This window comes from Pyxicephalus adspersus, chromosome 10 (genome assembly GCF_032062135.1).
Source record: "Pyxicephalus adspersus chromosome 10, UCB_Pads_2.0, whole genome shotgun sequence".
In the NCBI taxonomy this organism is placed as follows: domain Eukaryota; kingdom Metazoa; phylum Chordata; class Amphibia; order Anura; family Pyxicephalidae; genus Pyxicephalus; species Pyxicephalus adspersus.
Genome location: NC_092867.1, coordinates 32,090,783 through 32,106,012, shown reverse-complemented (window position 1 = coordinate 32,106,012; position 15,230 = coordinate 32,090,783). Strand labels below are relative to the sequence as shown.

Sequence of the window (15,230 nt, the reverse complement as noted above, 5' to 3'; positions counted from 1 at the left end):
GACTTTGTCCAAATTTTTCATTTTGGCCCACTGTGTATTTGGGTTTGACACCCCTGGGCTAGACAAAGTCTCAGCCCAAATACCCAACTGATTGCATTTTTTTATTTCTAATAACATGGTTATAAAGTTTTTGTGGACCAATACATAATTAACAGAACAGATAAACGTTTTGTAGCCATAGCCTAATTGGAGGGTGAATAAGTTGCATTGTTTTTTTACATTAGAGTAAGGTTGAATACACATGGGCAAAAGTGATAGATGAACAAATGAGTTCTGTACACACAGCGCCCTTTCTGTTCTATAAAGAGAGAAGGGGGAGGATAAATGAGCGACACCTCGCTGTGCTGTCCTCCCTTGACTTGTATGGCAGTCATACCCCACTGGTCATTCTTGGATCTGTCATCGGGTAACCGCTGTACACGTTTTAGATTCTTGCCAAAGACGCTCATAACTGTTCATATTGGCAAATTATCTGACGTGTGTACATAGCCTAAGGTTAACAAGATTGGTGTGGTTCTAGATCTGTGAAGGCTATAAAAATATTAAGATATAAAGGCTACTAACTTTCATTGAACACCTAGGAAGGTGGGGAATTTTATTCTCCCCATCGGTAACAAATTGACGGACATAGGCCAGACCTTTCTACTTTATTTTCAACTGTTTGTACAAATGACAACAGCTTTTCGGTCTTGTATCCATCATTTTTTGATATTTTGTGGGTTTGTATTTCATATACTTGTTGCTGTTAAATAAAGAAAAAAAAAATCAAACTTCTGACTTCCCTGATCAGTTCTGCATTTTCTGTTGGAGGTAATGACAGCTCACATATTTCTCTCCTGAAAAAGAAATGATTTATTAACAGACAGTGCCAATTAAACTACTTGGAAAAATTACATTTGTGAAAAAAAAATAATTAAAAATGATCTATGACTATTCTAAATGTAAAATATTGTGTGCTGTTGTCTCCAAACTCTGCACTTTTTATTTTCTTCATAGAATTTTCTTAAAGTGATTTCTTGGACAAACTTGGTCATTTTGCTTGACCACTAATTGAAACAGCAAACAGTCTATGCTGAGTGATATTTTGTGTTTAATTACTGCATAAAAGTGTTAGTGTTCATTCCAGCTGTACAGGAAATGTGTTTGACCCGATGAGATGCCAGTGTAAGGCTGCCAGACGTAGTATGCCTGCTGTTTTTGTTTTGCTGTGGCGTATGAGCCATGCCCAGTGGACTGGAAAACTTGAGAAGCGCTTTGGACTACGGCTTGTACCACCTGGGGGAAAAAAGTTTGTCCATGTTCCAGCTATTGTGTTATGAAAGCCAAAACATGCATCTAGCTGTGAAAATGTCCATTGATTTTTAGACTCAACAAGAAAATGAAAAAGCAATGAAATATTCATATTAGTTTGCAACAAATCATTGTTTCTAATAAATATTCTAGCAGTTTCATGTAAGAGACAATCAACATACACAAATACATGATCTGTCATTGTGTTTGGGAGTAACACAACAGCCTAGGTAGATGCTGCAGACACCTTTTATTTTGGGGAAGAGAAAAGGTGATCAGGACAGGTTATCCAAAGCAATGTTGCTCATTGACTGGAAAGTGTTCTCCTACTTCTATGGGATCATTACCTGTTCCAACCAGCAATGACCCTGTTTTTTTTTCTCAAAATTCTCAAAAGCTGGAGAGAATACACTTTCATCAGTGAAACTGGGTGATCCAGCAAACCTGGAATGGATTGCGTAAAAGTAATTAGATATTTGTTAACAATGTTTTCAATCCTGGACCAGATCTATTCCAGGTTTGCTGGATCACCCAACTTCACCATTGTATCCATTGACTTTTGCTGTAGTAGCTATATATAAAAAGTCAAAGTACAGAAAAGTAAAAAGCAAAATACCTTTAGAAGTTAGTAATTCTGCTTTCACAGGTTAGACTACAATATAGTAAAATATTCTAATGCAGAGAGTATAAGATAGTAATCCACAGTAACCAATCAATTTTGACTTTTCTAGAATTACATCATTAAATAGATGTATTGTGGTTGGTTGTAGAGACGCTGTTTTCAGTACATTATGTTTTCTCTTGGCATTACTTTATTGATCCAACCTGCATTTTGGTAGTAGACTTTGCACATCGTGATCCATTTACACATTTCTTTAGTAAGCCAGTTAATATTTCAGTTTAATGTCATTCTCAATATCAGTCCAGTCCTTCTTGCTCTGTAGGAGATTAGAGCAGATGACCTATAATTAAGGACACTCTTATTTATGACTTCTCATCTCCCCGCTGGCATTGTAAAGTCAGTAAGCATCGGCATCTAGGTTAGCAACTGCGGCTCACTGCTTCAGTCTGAATGAAGAGCATTGTGTGAGAAACAATTAAATTGCATTCCTGTATACTTGTCAGGTAAAGAGTGTCCTGCTGAATGTGTAGTGCAATTATTCCTCTAATATTTTTATGTAATCATTAGTATATAAAATTCTTGACATCAAATATTTTACGAACGTCAGTAGTTTTTACCATAGATGATATAGATGAAATGTTGCATTTGTTAATAAGTTTCTGCCAGTTTGTAAGTGTACGTTGCAGTAAAAACACAACAAAAGCATAAATTGTTCTTCACACAGTTTTTCTTAGGCAAATAATAAATAAGCAAATATGTTGTGTATTTATAATGTCCTTCTTGCATCTTCCCTATGCTCTAGTGCAATCATTCTCAACCAGGGTTCTTTTTGAGCTTGACAGGGGTTCCTTCAACTCTGGTGATTGACCAAGTTGTCAGATCCAGCTGCAGGTCTCCAATAATGGGGCTGATTTATTTAAGCTCTCCAAGGCTTGAGAAGATACACTTTCATCAGTAAAGCTGGGTGATCCAGCAAACCTGGAATGGATCTGGTCCAGTATTGAAAACGTTTGCTAACAAATAGCAAATGAGTTTTAGGAAATAAATCCATTCCAGGTTTGCCCAGGAATCACCCAGCTTCACTGATGAAAGTGTACCCTCTCCATCCTTGGAGAGCTTTTATAAATCAGGTCCAATGGATATAGGTTTCTCTAAAGGTAATATTCTATCCACCACTGTGGGACGCAATTCTACACACTCATCACCCATTTTAGTGTTTTTTTTTACCCTGGTTTCCTAAGACCTTAAAATAATTTTAAAGATAACGTGGATGAGAAAGGGAGATCTAGAATTAACCCTGATAGGGGCTTTAGGAAGATGTAAAATTAGAGTAGGTGTGAACCAGAAGTGTGGGCAATCCAGTGACTGCAGAAGGTTGGGGCTTAAGAGGGTGAAACCTGTTTTTGAGGTCTGTACAGGTAATATAAGTGTAATATTCATACACTGTTCATACACTGTTATATGCATGGTAGCCAGGGCCAACTTTAAGGAAAAGGGGGCAAACTGGGTAATTGCCTAGCACCCCTCCCATATCCAGAACACTAAGTCACAGAATGTCAAGGGGTGCACGAATTCAGTGCATTTAGGTATCTCCATTTTTATATGCATCCAGGGATTTATTTATGGGATCCAGTTTTTGTCTAAAACCATGCCAGCTATACAGGAAATGGTGGAGTCATTAATAACTCATTAAAGTATGAACAAAAATATAGTATATATAATAAAAATATAATGTTTGCTGGGTCAACAAAATGAGTTTTGCTGTCAGACACAATGTTTGACTACTGGTTTTATGTCCGGTTTATTGTAGATGTAAGAAAAAGCAACCGCAGGGGCAGGAGCAACTTGTTGCTCCCAGAACTGTTCTGTTGCCACTGCAACCACAACCAGCACACAACGGTTCCTAACTACTCCTATTCAGTTGAATGGGAGTGGCTGGAAGTGAGGTTGAGCCTGTGGTAAAATGATGGGGTCAGCTAACCTGTGATTCAATAATAATATGAGCATCAGGACACTGATCAGCTCTTCCTTCTGTCAATTTACTCTCCTCCTCTCTCAGCAGGTCCCTTGTTAGCAAAGCTGACTGCCCTTTTTTTTGCTTTGTAGACTGCAAGGGCTGATACCAAGTAAAATTCCAGTACTCACATTCCTTGCACATAAATAAAATACATTTTATGATGCAGTAATCAATACAGATCCTCCTAATGTGTGTATTTTATATGTGCTTGGGATTGGCTTTTTTTCTAACATGCATCACCTGCACGCCATTGCACTGCATAGAGTTAAACACAGTTTGTTCTACCTAGTCATGTCTTACCATCATTAATGTGGTGAATTTCTGGAATGTACAGAAGTGATGGTATAATCTGCTCCATACACCAAGATCATAAATTACAACACTTTTCTTTTATAAAGAAACCTGCAAAAATGCATGCCTGGCGAATGTGGATCTAGGCAAAAAATATTTTTGTACATTCTTTTGAAAGTAACAATAAATTAACTGATTATTTTTAAAAGCCATGTTGTAAAGCATTAATTTTCAAAAAAAAAAAAAAACTATAAACTTTAATAAATTTCATCTTTAGTTATAATTCCTGCTGATAGGCTCCAGCGTTAGGCCCACAATATGGTTTACTTTCCTTTGATGAGTGTATTGGGATCTCCATATCTAACAAGACCACTGCATAACAAGGCCAGGGTCCGATCTTTGCATTGCGGTCATGTGCTGTGTCACCCCATGCATGTAATACTTCATTGTGGTACCATTCATTTTGAATGATACCCAATGCCCTGTTGGTTTGTTCAAAAAAAAAATTAGATTTACTGGACCTAATTCATTAAAGCTCCCCAAGGCTGGAGAGGATACACTTTCATCAGTGAAGCTAGCTGATTCAGCAAACCTGGAATGGATTTCCTAAAACTAATTTGCTATTTGTTAGCAATTGTTTGCAATTCTAGACCAGATTTTTTCCAGGTTTGCTGAATCACCCAGCTTCACTGATGAAAGTGACATTCTTGATGTCTTCATACTTTAGGATAACATTTTTGTTATGCAATAGGCTCAATTTACAAAGCTAATGGACCAGGATAAGGGATTCCTAACTTTCAAAAAACATGTAAAATTTCAAATTACATTTAGTACAATGAAATTTGAAAAAGAGTAACATGGCTTAGAATAAAACCCCCCCATTCTTGTGTAAAGCTTGAGGCCCACGCTTGCTTATTGGGATAGATTTTACTATGCTTTAGTGCAATCCACAGACCATGTGTGTTGTAATGCTATTTATTTGAATTTCACCAGAAGGCACCCCAAGGTTCCCCACGGTGCACCTCATCATAAATGCATTGTGGTATGTTGCTTAAGAAGAAAGTATCCAGCTTTACTTGGTAAATAGGCTGTCCCCACCCCTTCCCATCTAAATCCTAGAGAAATGATTAAATAAATGTTTTAATAACATTATTTTAGACCTAATGACATCATCACTTCACCTCTTTATGCAATCCAGACTAATCTTGGGTGGCCTTGGTCCTTGCTGGGCCATGGGGTGTTGTAAATTGCAAGCTGTGCTAATGCCTATACGTGATGCCATGGATGGTATAGCTAGGGAGGAAAATGAAAGATGAAGCTGGATCTCCATCAACTTTTAAATGAGGTGGACTCGACTTGCTGTACTCTGTGCAGTGAAATCAGAGAAGACGATTTCAGTACAAGAGTAGACCTTTGTACAACTGGGTATAACTGAAGGTAAGGCTCGACTTGAGGTTAGTTTTGGTAATGTAGTAAAAAATGTTAATTTTTATAGATCTCAGATATCCTTTTAAAGGTCAACAGAAGCTTTAAAGAGCCCCCTATTATTATAAAATATTGCTATTACCAGAATAATTAGGATTATGCATTTAGATGTTTTCATAACACCATACCAGACCGATTCTCTTTAATTTAACAGACCCTAATTTCAAGAAATACATTTTTATAGTCCATTTTTACTGAGTAAATAAAGTAGATTGCATACTGTAAAGAATCGGCCCTTTCATTAGTGTATCTGAGGCGTTGGACATGATCATTTATACATAGAAGTTCAGGAACTGAGGCCGTTATCGCCATATCTCAAGAGAACTATTGACTATTGACTTCTGCAAAATGTGCCAAAAATATGTAGCAGGGCTGAAACATGGCTTTGTGATGGTGCCACAATTTAAACATTCACACACATATTCATGGGTGTGCCTGAATTAAACCAGATATTTATGTAGCCATGAAGACATGGCACATTTCCCCTACTACTTAGGATTGGAATTAGAAATCTTATGCAAATCATTAAAATAATTATAGTATTAATGTTACACTTAATAATATTGTCATTCTTATGCTCAAGTGTATGTAAACACAAGTACTATTTGTCAGTGCATTTGTCATCACTATATATAGTACGTTGATGTATACAGTTTTTATACACATATTTTTTTTTTCTTTAAAGGATTCTGCCCCAACAGCCCTTCTGTTTGTAGGCTGACAACACTAAACCACAGCAATATTGCCAACCTGCTGCATTTGCCATTGGACTGCCTGGATCTGATAGACAAGGTAGACAGCCCATCCATTATAGAGAAAACAAACATTTGAAGGCTTTCTATTATTCTATTATTTTCTAATATTTCAGAGCATCCCATGTGCTTTCATTTTTTTCTGCCCATTTGATCTTGGAGTACAAAGTCCCAGTTACTGTCATTGGTGCTTCATGACATTACATTGCTGAATTCTTAGTAATTCACGTCTTTATTCTCTATGGAGTACATTCTCTGCATTGCAGAATTGTTGACACTGCTAGAGGTCAGAATTTGACCAAACAAGAGCTGAATTCTAGGAAGTTTGGGTCCGGATAAGAAAGATGAGCCCTTTCCTTTCTAGATCTTTATTTAATTCAATAAACAGAAATGAACTCTGATGGGGACAGTGTAGTAAACGCTATAGTAAATTTGCGGTTATTTTATTGTCCTGCTGCATTTCTTTTTGTGCTGCGTATGAAAAATTGGAGCCAGGTTTCTTCCCCTATAACCAATACTCTTTCCCAAAAGTGTAATAAGAAAGGTAGAAAATCTTCCCCACCCCTTCTTTTTTTTATTTAAGTTTCTTCCATCCTAAATTCTTGGTTCCTCATGTTTTTCCTCTTGTAGACAAATTACCATTAAGGCCTAGCCATGTTTTCTTACTATACATTGCCCCATTCATAATCCTATATTTTAACTATCAAGTAATCCATAGGTTCCACTAGCATATCCTGACATGCATAAAGTGGTCCCTAGCCACAGTGGATTGATAAACGACTGATTAGGAATGACCTCTATGCATTTCAGTGGAGAAAAGCACAGCGGGTTGGTGCTCCCTGGTCCTCCATCTTCCCCTTTCCATTAAACAGAATAGCGCTTCGTGAAGAATCATTTCCAGACCCTATCTTCATCTAGGGGTTTATTTGTTTTCCTCCTGCACTAGTACATTGCAATGCCATTCTCATGTGTTACAGTGCAAAGAAATGTGCACCATGGTATCAGAAAAAACTGTGCTTGTACATTTTGTAGGTTTTTATTGTTATTGTACATTAGCTACCCATTCAGAAATAATGGACTTTCTCAACGCAGTGCACATCCCATGCAAATGCTAATGCACAACGTTCTGCTTTTTTTTATGGTGTTTGATTTTTCTGCAGGCAAAATTTGCACAATCGCTGATTAGATCAATTTGTAGGGCACCCAGTACTTCCTTCTATCATTCTCAGGGGTAGCCCAATGCAGAACTTAGTAACAAGAGGCAGAAATCACAAATTAAACTTCTTTAAATTCCTGCAAAATAAGTCTTAATACATTTATTAAAACTCTGATTAAATTGCATCTGAAGGAAGTTTCTGATTGATGTGCATTTTGCAGTGTTTGTGGGGTTACTTTAGCATTCCTTCAACATTACCTTGCTAGGGTAATTTATATTCAATGTAAACGGAAATTACAGTTTTCACAGAAAGTAGCCTCTGCTTCGGCATTTCTTCTGCATATGCAAAGGTTGATTTGCAAGGTTTGTGACAAATATACTTTAAAAGCCATTACTTTATCCTTTATGAAAACATGTGGGCGTTGTTAATGCAGACATAAAAATCTACAGTAACTCATTTGTTGGAAGCCTCATGACAAGTAAAATGCATAGTGATCCAAGGCTGGTTTTGCTAACTGTACTTCATCATAACCCCGGTGAGCAAAATATGTAGATCCATGCATTTGTGGTGCTGCACTTCTCCACCATTCAGTACTAAGCAGTGGATAGAAATCTGCATGTTTCTGAGCAAGTTAGTTGGTTCTGGTATCTACAAGTGTATGTACACCCCATAACATTACTCTTTTCAGTTTTGGATAGAGCAGCAAATGATTAGAACTCATTCCCCTTTTTTTATTACAGCTCCATTGGAGCTTCCCGGTATTAGTTTTCGTTCATTTACCTGTTGCAAATGCTCCCCCAATTTCTGCTTGGTAAAAAGTTGTTGCAAAAATAAGTGAGGGAAAATCTCTCCATTGAAGCCCTAAATAGCAGTAAACCCGAGAGGGCTTCTAACCTTTTCATGTTCCATACAAAACTAAAATGAGCTATAGTTATACGTAAACTGACCTGATAAAAACAATCTGGTGATTTTGGTGAAATAGATTGGATCTTTGGGAAAACTTTGCTAATTATTCTCACTTAGAAGGTGTTATTTTTTGTTTGGGTGGGCAGTATTGTGTTGTATGTATTTCATTGTTTGTGTACTGTTGGTTTTAAAGTTTTTTTGATGCTTTTTTTTCTGTGAGGCACAAAACTCTTTGGAGCCATTACTTAGCCAATCACTTAGCCAAAACAGTAATTTTTTTCTGAAATCCTCTAATTTACACCAAAATCCAGGGATGATCAACTTATCCCTGCTCATCTGACTTGAGAAGCGAACTCTGGTTGTTGTGAGTGAACATATAGTATGTTTGGGGCAATTGCTCATGACACCCCAGGCAACATTGTTGCCCTGTTTTTCCTGTGTGACTACAAGTAGAATATTTAGTTCTGCAGCTGGACTAAGCCCTTTCCAATATGTTTCTCTTTGTTACTACCATAAATAGCAAACGCTAGACATGCCAGCATTGTGTCTGCTTATTCTTATTTAATTTCCAGCAGACATAAAAACCTCCTATTTATTACTTTATTTTCAATTTGTACAATAACAGACCCTGGACATGTGTTACATTTTCTTGTTTTGCTTCGATGTGATAATTGGTTTGTTCTAGTAGAAAAAATGTTAGAACAGTAGATTGGTGAATAGTTTCGATCTCGTAATCACAATCTAGAATATTACTACAATTGTTGCACCTTTCTGACCCAGAACTGTCCCACCAAGCTGCTCCTTATCCTGACCATGAATAACCTGTCTGTTACCTCCCAAACCTCCAAGGCCAATATTCTGCTATAGTGTTCCCAGCTTCATCCACCAAAGCAACACAACAGGTCACAAAAGGTGAACCTGAGTAAGACCGTAGGCAACAGTCACCCCAGCATATGTGGATAACATAAAATGATTCAACACCTTTTTCAGGTCTCTTTCTGCATCCTGTATCCATAGTCATTGTCAAAATTTCTCGGGCAGGTTTAAGGCCCGTGTCAACAGACTTTTGGCATTTGAGTTGGTTTGAATTTTCAGTTCTATCTATGAGTGCATTTCAGGTATAGCTGACATTGATTTGTCCTTCTTCAATTTAGTTCAATAGCTTTAAATGGGTTTATTTAGTGACACAACAGGAAATCCGTAACTCTGTGTTAGGCAATTTTTCATTTTACCAATAAACTGATCTATCTGTAAATGAGCCTCAGTATCCTCATAACTAAACACAGTGGTGGTATGATTACTCAAATGTTTTGTATCTTTAATAAAGTTATAGTATTTATCCCTAAACCCAGATATCTCTTCCTGCCACCTTTCATGTTAAATTGTGGCCAAATAATGTTATTTTTTCCAAAATATTGCATGAGAGGACTGCGGCAGCCTGTAACAACAGACAAAGTATTTCCCTTGATTGTGCCATACAGGTCCTATGGAAAGGTGGCTCCTGTATTTGTAGCACGCTATCAATGAATGAAGTGACAGTGGAAAGTCTGGGGGATACCTAGCCTTGCGAATCACTCAATCGGCATAGGGTTCTCAGTAAAGGATGCAGCTGAGTATTAGGTGTCCCAGGGCACTTGGCTCCATGGGGAGATTACATGTAGCAGCAGCTATTTGCAGGTTCGTATTTTGTGAATCTAAACACAAGGTTAGTTTCTTGAACGTTACAGTTAAGCATTATAGAATTTTCTGTTTCATTGCTGTGGATAAGCTGCCTATGATATTAAATGCTGGGAATGTTATCTGTCTTTGGGATGCTGGAAGCTTAATAAAGGCAATTCTGATGTGCTCTGGGGACTATCACCACCTGTACAAAAAGTCACCTTATGGGGCTGTTTGCCCTAAATGACAAAGAAAGACGGTCTGCTGTTATTCCTATACATAGAAACATTTCCATTAATATATAACCTCAGTGCAGGTCCCTGTACAGCTTTTGCTGTAAGAAACTGTTATGTATAATTACTCCTCTGATCATGCAATTACTGAGTTAATATTTTACCAGACTGTAAAGTATACAAAAAAAAATCAATGATCTTTGTCCTGCAGGAACTTTGTTTACCTTGGCAGTGTGTTGTAAGCTGGATCACCCTGAATCCATTGATAGAACAGCTCAGGGCCTTGCAGCACACAAGTAATTGTACATGACAATGAGTTTAATTGAAAATAAAGCTTTGATGTGTTTCCCCGGCACACACGTAAAACACAAAGGTAAGCCACTGCACCTTTGAACTGTTGGTTGGTAAAAAGCATTCTTGTACCATATTGTATTAGATTAGCCTTTTCTTTGGATTGAAGGCTGAATTTCCATCTTTCCATTTCTGTCAGTAAACCTAGAAGGTTGGGTCCTCCAATACCCTCCAACCTACTTTATACCAGAGATTAAATAGACTTGCTGCTCCACAATATCTGGAACTAAAAGCCTTGGTATAGAAAGCTTTGTTCTTTTTGCTGCAATGTGTAAACTTTGTTACAGTCGCAAAGTAAAAAGATGCTGCTTTGCTGTTTAATTCTCTGAATTCTAGAATTCCCTGCAAAGGAAGTGCCATCATGTACACTTTTGTTATATTTTGGGTAACATAAATCTTCAAACTAAGTTTCAATCAGCTTTCTGAAGTCCATGCTGTGTAAACTTTCTCAGGTTGATGCATCACCAATAAGATTCAAAATTTCAGTTTGCATCCCACTCATTGCTTTAAGGATTTAATTAGTATTTTTGCCTAGGGATTTGTCTTCAGTGATACATTGGGGGTTTCAGTGGCTCTTTTAATGCAGTATGTGATGTGGCACCTTATAGTCCTTACATCATGGTTGCTAATTTGCTTGGAGATGCTACATACAAATTCCTTTAGGCATCATTTGGTAGTATACCACTTGGGTCCTGCACACACTGACAGTTTTTACTTCCAATCTGATTTCCAATCAGATCCAAAGTGTTTTTAAAGGCCAATCAGCATCTGAGAAATTATAGGCAACTGGCTTGGGGCTTCTGATTAGACTTGGTTGGTAAATATTGATAAAAAGTACATGTCATGTTGGGTTTACAAACAGCTTTCCTGGATTGCCTTGGCTTCTAAACCTGCCTAAAAATATTATTTTCTTTTTTTTAAGACAGGAGTGCCACTATATGAATTTGTTTCCAGCTGACAAGGTGCATTAGCTTAGGTCTCTGTTTCCATAGTAATAAATGTTCTAGATCGTTCTATTTTGTGCAGTGATGGGTGGCTTCGGAAATAAGTTCTATAAGCAGAGATTTGCACAAGCATTTCTATTGTGGATTATTAAAGCTACACTCTGGCCTTACATTGAGTTTTTTAGGGTTACAAAGCTTCTTCTGTACTGAAATGGATTATTTGGATTTCACTGTACACTGTCAGCTTCTTTTCATTGTGGGGCTTTTTTTCTATGTTGTACACCCAGTCCCTCATTTGTCTAAATCTCAAGGAAGGCAAACTACAAGCCATATACTATGGGCCTGATTTATTAAAGCTCTCCAAGGCTAGAGAGGATACACTTTCATCAGTGAAGCTAGCAGATCTAGCAAACCTAGAATGGATCTGGTCCAGGATTCAAAACATTTGCTAACAAATACTAACAAATAATTACTTTTAAGATATTTATTTCAGGTTTGCTGAATCACCCAGGTTTACTAATGAATATATATCCTCTCCAGCCTTGGAGAGTTTTAATAAATCAGGCCCTATGAAGCAACACCCAGAAATAATGTGACTAATGGGCATGGTTTTTCAGGGGAAAGGGGGCACATGATCCTTGCCAAGGGCACAAGGTACCTTAAGTAAGCACTCCTCCTCCCAAGAGCCAACCCATGGCTGGCATTAGGGCTGGAAGCCCTGGAGAGGAACCTAACACAGGGTTCTATAACAGGCCATGTATAGCACCAGCTTGCATGCATTGCATTGAGAAACCCACAGACTCAACAATGACTTAATTGGGCCTGATTTATTAAAGCCCTATAAGGCTGGGAAATATACACCTTCATCAGTAAACCTGGATGATCCAGCAAACCTGGAATGGATCTAGTCCAGGATTGAAAACATTTGCTAATAATTAAATACATTCTAGGTTTGCTGGATTACCCAGACTGACCCATGAAAGGGTATCCTCTCGCTTTATTAAATCAAGCCCACTGAGTCTAAAGCGCTATCAGCCTGTAGAGCTTAAGCACAAATGTTTTTTTTTTGTTTTTTTAATTCTACATATTGTAGATAACCTACTGCTGCCAGTTCCCCTGCTGAGGAGCTGAGCTTTCCCATTACTTCCTGTCCAAGTAACACACATAACACACAAAAAGACACTATTGACAATTGGAACACAGGCAGCAACAAAAATTTAACAAGTATAGATTCTTTTAATTCTTTTCTCAGTGAGAGGAAATCTTTTTTTTTGGAATACAGCCAGTAATAAAAACCTAACATAGAATATATTTTGCTCCACTCTATACAAAACAAAAAAAAAATTGTGATTTTGAGTTTGCTTGAAACAATGGCTATCAGATTGTACTGGCATGCTTGTTTTCTCCAAGGAGCACGTATTATACATTTATAGGGTACACCAGTATCCACATGTGCACTATATTAATACTGTAACAGCGTATTAATGTGTGTTTTTGTTCCTGGTTAGCCAACTCTGCAAGCCTATTCAGGACCTTTTCTTAAGAAACATATAGTCATGCCAGGATAAATAAAAAAAAATAATTCCTTGTGGTATTTGTGGTACATTATGTTTTCTGGCTTTCATAAACAGTCTTTTTTTTGTTAGGGGAAAAAGTCTAGCCCTCGGTAGTAAAATCGAGATTCCTGCACACCCAAACCTAAAACCAAGTAGTGAAAATGTACATATTTTGTTTAGCTGTTCAGGATTTTCATATATTTGAAGCTACTATTTGTAAAAGTTATAAGGCTCACACTAAGTTTTTCTTGGGGTACATAAACACAGGCAGCTACATTTCAAGTATGATATGCTTGGAGCAAAGGTAAGCCAAAATAATTTCTCAATAACGTGATCCTTAGCTCAGAGAAAACAGAACAGAACTTCTCTTCTGTAACACTGTTATGCCCAAATATCACTGTGTATCCTCATAGAGTGCTCCATGGCCCCAAGGCAGGGTTGCCAACCTAATGTCCTATTTTATTTTGGACAAGGGTACAAACATTGTGAACACTTAAAGTTTTTAGCATGCTCTGTGTTTAATGTGTGGGTGCATGTCTGGGTATCACCTCACTTAATCAATACATTAAATTATTTTTTTAAAATTTATTTAGTAGAGTCAGACATTGTTACATGATCATATTTGACTCTGGTTTAGGTAATCAGTCCCGGTTCCTTGGTTTGGACACATCTTCAGCACAGTGTAACTTAGGTACCACCAGGGGTGTAGTGGGGCGGGCACATCGTGCCCTAACTTTTTTGGCGACCCCTGTATAGGCTGTTCCTGTGCGCTCGCCATGGATAGTCTTGACTATTACCGTGCCCCCTTTTCTTTTTTTACGACTACACCCCTGGGTACCACCTGTTGTACCAGATACACATATTTACTCTACAACCTGGGTTTTATGCATTCTACATTCTGTGTGCTATTACTGCACTTTTAACTACCATGTACTGAGAACAAGTAAACAGCCACTGCTTTCCCAGAGTGGAGTATCCCACAGTCATCTACATCCCCACCTTCCCTATGTCAACACAATCTGTGTCCCATTGGATGGGATCACCAGCACTCTGCCTGTTCTGCCACCACCATCTTTCCAAGGAAACTTTCCTCACTATTAAATTGCCACATTCTGATTGGTAGGGTGCCAGAGGAGAACAGCTAACCAACCTAACTAACCATCCTGTTTTTTTTTTGGGGGTGGCCACAGCAACGGGAATTAGCACCTCCTACAAGGAGCACTGTAACCAATCACAGCATGGAAGAAAGCCAGGGGTATCAAGTGACACCTCTTGAGTCTGTTAGGACTGTTGACATCACATCCAAGATGGCAGCACACAGCATCAGTCTTGGGGTTTCTGGATGCAAAAAAAATTACTTATTATGAGAAGATAGGTCTTTATAATAATTTATATTGTGAAATATTGTCTGTGTAACAAAACTCAATACACTTTTTAAAAGAAATAACTAAGGAGGAATAAATATTACATTTATGCATTAGTGTACCAACCATCATACGAACGTGCACTCATCTACTTCTTCATTTACTGCAGCCAGGTTGTGAAGATAGATTGACATTGTACAAGCGCTTTAATACGAACCTGTGTTTTGCTTATATTGATAATCCTCTGTTACCAACTTACCTGCTAAATGACTGGTTGGACAACCAGCTCCTGTGCACCATTCCACGTGGTCTATCTTTGATCCCAGTCTTGAACGCTGTCAGTAATCCTGACACTGGCACATACTGCACAATCACAGCTCTGTAGACCGGTTCTTCTCTGTGGTCCTCACCCAACTACTCACTTAACCAATTCGCTAAAGCTACGTACACACTTCCAATTATTATCGTCGGAAAACGAACGACGAACGTTCCTGCACGATATACACGAACGATTGTATAGCACCGATCCTGCACATAGAGTTAACGACACGATCGTTCGTAGATATTGTACACACAATAGATACGATCGTTTAAGCGATAGAG

General features: G+C 37.9%; 1 protein-coding gene across 2 annotated transcripts in view; it reads left to right on the top strand.

Moving 5' to 3' along the window:
* Nucleotides 1-15,230, top strand: part of SORBS1 (sorbin and SH3 domain containing 1) — a 223,109-nt gene that overhangs the window by 46,785 nt on the left and 161,094 nt on the right. Inside the window, exon 1 of one of the 2 annotated variants that reach the window (XM_072425108.1) lies at nucleotides 6,478-6,497. The exons of the other annotated variant lie outside the window; for it this stretch is intronic. The gene's annotated coding sequence lies outside the window, so the exon portion shown is untranslated. Of the gene's footprint in view, nucleotides 1-6,477; nucleotides 6,498-15,230 lie in introns of those variants that run through there. 2 annotated transcript variants of the gene reach the window in all.